The sequence below is a fragment of the Sciurus vulgaris genome (genome assembly GCF_902686455.1).
Source record: "Sciurus vulgaris genome assembly, chromosome: 1".
Taxonomy (NCBI): Eukaryota; Metazoa; Chordata; class Mammalia; order Rodentia; family Sciuridae; genus Sciurus; species Sciurus vulgaris.
In genome coordinates this window covers 114550156-114554162 of record NC_136461.1, presented here as the reverse complement: position 1 = coordinate 114554162, position 4007 = coordinate 114550156, and the positions used below count along the sequence as shown (strand labels likewise).

At 43.2% G+C, this 4007-nt stretch overlaps 1 pseudogene across 1 annotated transcript; it reads right to left on the bottom strand.

The window, feature by feature from the left end:
• Positions 1-374: 374 nt before the first annotated feature.
• On the bottom strand, positions 375-2729 carry LOC306670553 (anaphase-promoting complex subunit 5-like; annotated as a pseudogene). Its single transcript has one exon. The product of its transcript is annotated as an anaphase-promoting complex subunit 5-like (transcript).
• Between the last annotated feature and the right edge of the window lie 1278 nt (positions 2730-4007).

Below are 4007 nucleotides of genomic sequence, written 5' to 3'. Positions count from 1 at the left end.
GGATTACACACATGTGCCACTGTGCCCAGCTTCCCACCTTTGCCATGTAAGACATCAGAACAGTTGTCATGGCAGGAATTTTTGTAACTTTAGGATTTTAGTCCTTGTCCTAATGAACTTGTCTGGGCAGCATGAGACAATGGGGAGACAGATATGGTGGGACAGGTGGGAGGCAGGTCCAGTCCCAACTTGTCTGTACACTCTGGTCTGTACCCCCTTGTAGGGAGCCTGACTGTTATATATACTACAAGAGCAGAATTTGGCCAGTAAGAGGAAGGTGGTGGATAATTACTCAATAGCCTAAAGAAATTGTCAACTTTTAATTTGTTCTAATTAGTTATACATGACAGCAGGATGCATTTTTTTTTTTTTTTTGATCAGAACATAGTTTATTAACAAGACAGGGTGTCATGGAAGCACATCGACATGGAGGGTGGAGCACAAAGTCCATCTTAAATTCTGGCCACAAGGGATGTTCTCTCTAGAGATGGTTTATCAAAGGCACCCCATGGGAGGGCAGCTCTTGATGCAGCTGTCAGAAGCACACGGGTTCCTCCCCTGCGTTTTCCCCAGAGTGAGGTACACTCTGGCCTGGAAATAAATGACATCCCTAATTCGCTCCTCACAGTCAACCTTTGCAAAATAGTCCTTGGCTTCATTGAGGTTCTCCATGGCAGCCTTGAGAGCTTCTGCTTTTTTCAGTGGATCATAGGAAGCTGCTGAAGTCACCTGGCACTTGGTTACTAAGAACATGGCATGGCCTTTGTCCAAAATAGCCTCATTAGCCAGGATGGGCTCCATGGCCATGTGGAGGAGAGTTAAGGCCTGTTCTGGGATTCCAAGGATGAACGGAGCAAAAGCCAAGTTCAGCATGGTTTCAGAGGTCAAGTACTACAACCAATACTCCTTGGAAAGGGCTAGAGTCTGAAGGAGCACAGGCATCGCAATGGTAGGGGAGGAGGATCGCCAGTATAGCTCTGCCACCGACAGCAGGACACTGATCACCATGTCTGTATTCTTCAATTTCTGATAGTATGTCAACAATTTTTTAAAAGCTTGTGTTCCTCTGACATTTGGTGCTGAGCTTGTAGTACAACTGCTTTTCTATATACAACTTCTATACCATTAAGAGCTGTGATTCCTGTGACAAGTGAATCAGCCAAATGATATTTGCATCATTCATTGCTCTGCCAAATTGTATGTTTTGATCACATAGCATCCATAACTGAGCATGCTGGGTATTAGGTGGAAATCGTTCCTTCAGGTGCTTTAACATTTCAGCAGCTGCAACAAAACAGCCCTGCTCTATGTGCAGCTCTGCAAGTTGGCAGAGTGCGACAGCAAAGGACTCCGTGTTGTTCTGCTGTACTCCCGAATTCACTGACTCCAGGCTGTTTATGCTCAGTAACATCTGGACTTGCTGCAGCGCCATAGTGCTGTGGCCATAGAGTCTCCAGATGGCCATTTTCTGGGTGATGCTGATATTGATGAGCTCTGCAGGCTGTGTTTCCAGTGCAGGAGGTCAGAGTCCTTTAGGGCATCTATCAGTTTGTTGGTTGACTTCCCAGCAAATCTCTCCGTTGAACAAGGACTGTATTCCCAGGGAGGTGAGGTACAGTAACCCAGAATGTACTGCTTTCTTCACAGAATGCTCCAGCACAACATAGCTATCGGATCTCTTCTGCCCCAGCACATAAATCCAGCTCAAACAGGTGATCATTGGACTCCTGGGCAATCCTAATTGCCTCCTGCAGGGCGAGCTCTGCCTGTTGATAATGAACAAAGCGGCAGTGCAGGGCAGCCAGGTTCAGAGCAGCATATCTCAAGCTCTGGGCATAGCCCTCTTTCCCGTTACTCTTACTTTCAGCTCTAGTGTGAATCAGGTGGTCAAATAATGAAGGAGGCTATGTGTTGAGCTGAAAACATCCTGGACTTGGAAGTTGTTCAAGTAGCTGAGGAAATGTGCTTCAGCAAAATCAGGATTAAATTTCATCAAGTTGTTTATTTCTTTCTGCAAGGAAGCTGGAGTGAGGGCTTCAGTTTCATCATTCTTTAACAAAGAAGCCTGCTAAGAAAGAAAAAATTCTGCTTATTTTTGAGATAGAGGCCCACTGCAAGATACCTCTTCTCTTATAGACACATTAAGTTCTTTTTCCATTTTTCTTTCTCCTTCCTCTCTACTTGTCAGTTCCATATCAGTATCCTCCACTGTCTACTCACCATTTTTGAAGTACTGTTGAAGGGCAGTGTACAATTTCAACACTTGACTGAAAGAAAGCTTACTGAGGCCAAGATCATGTGACGCAGAAATAAACATATACACTTGTCTTGTGAACCTCTGGTTCAGTTCCAGAAAAAGAATCTGAAAGGTCATCAAAAAACTGCTCCATATCCTTCAATTTGCCTTCAGTCATCTGATTCTGATCTGTCCTGAATTTGCCAGTTGAGGACTAGATTCTTCAATTAACTTGTATAGTTTTTACAATGTAATGTCTGGCCCCTGCGGCAGCTGCAGGAGCAGCTGGTTGAGCTTCCGCCACTCCAGGAGGCTGACAGCGCCCTCACCCGGGCTGCCCATCTCCTTCAGGAGCACCAGCACAGCGATCTTATATGGCGTCACCCAGTCCTTGATGCCTAACACGTTGGCGTGCACTACTCCATTGGTCACCATTGGATTGAAATAGAGGCTGTCGTTGATGCTGGCCATGGTGGCCCTCCAAGACTAAGTCTCGGAGACCCTCCACGCACCCCCTAGCCGACACCTCAGGGTGTACCTCCAGAATGCATTTCAATTAATTGTACATGAATGGAGCACAGTTTTTCATTTCTTTGGTTGTACATGATGAAGGGTCATACCATTTGTGCAATCATATATGTACCTAGGGTAATGATGTCCATACCATTCTTTTCCACCCCCATATAAGGGAAACATTTGGCCTTCGGTGTTTTGGAATTGACTTATTTTGCTTAGCATGATATTCTCCAACCCCATCCATTTACCTGCAAATGCCATAATTTTATTCTCTTTTAAGGCTGAGTAAGATTCCATTGTGTATATATACCACAGTTTCTTTATCCATTCATCTATTGAAGGGCATGTAGGTTGGTTACACAGTTTAGCTCTTATGAATTGAGCTGCTATCAACATTGATGTTGCTGCCTCACTGTAGTATACTGATTTTAAGTCCTTTGGGTATAGGCTGAGGAGTGGGATAGCTGGGTCAAATGCTAATTTTATTCCAGGTTTTCTAAAGAATTTCCATACTGTTTTCCAGAGTGGTTGCACAATTTGCAGTCCCACCGGCAATGTATGAGTGTACCTTTTCTCCTACATCCTCGCTAACACTCATTGTTGCTTGTATTCTTCATAATTTCCATTCTGACTAGAGTGAGATGAAATCTTAGAGTAGTTTTGATTTGCATTTCTCTAATTACTAGAGATGTTGGATAGTTTTTCATATATTTGTCGATCGATTGTGTTTCTTCTTTCATGAAGTGTCTGCTCAGTTTCTTAGCCCATTTACTGTTTGGGTTATTTGAGTTTTTTGGTCTTAAGTTTTTTGAGTTCTTTTTATATCCTGGAGATTAGTGCTCTATCTAAGTGTGTGTAGTAAAGATTTTTTTCCCACTCTGTAGGCTCTCTCTTCACATTATTGATTCCTTTGCTGAGAAGAAGCTTTTTAGTTTGAATGCATCCCATTTATTGATTCTTGATTTAAAGAAACTGTCAACTCTTAATAGTGAACCCCAGTGCAATGGTTCCTACCAAAAGCATGTGTTCCGGCTCACCAAGTATTCAAACAACAGTTTGCTGATAAGTTCAAACCTCATTCATGAGATTCTAATTTGGTGATGCATTAGATTCCAGAATCTTTTAGGTCTTTCAACCCTCCTTTTTTGATGTCTATAATCCCAGCTCAGTGCTGAGACTCAACTTCAGCCCCTTTTCTAATCCATTTGTACCAGCTTGGTTATTCCCCTGTCTGTTATCCTAAGACCCAAGGTTT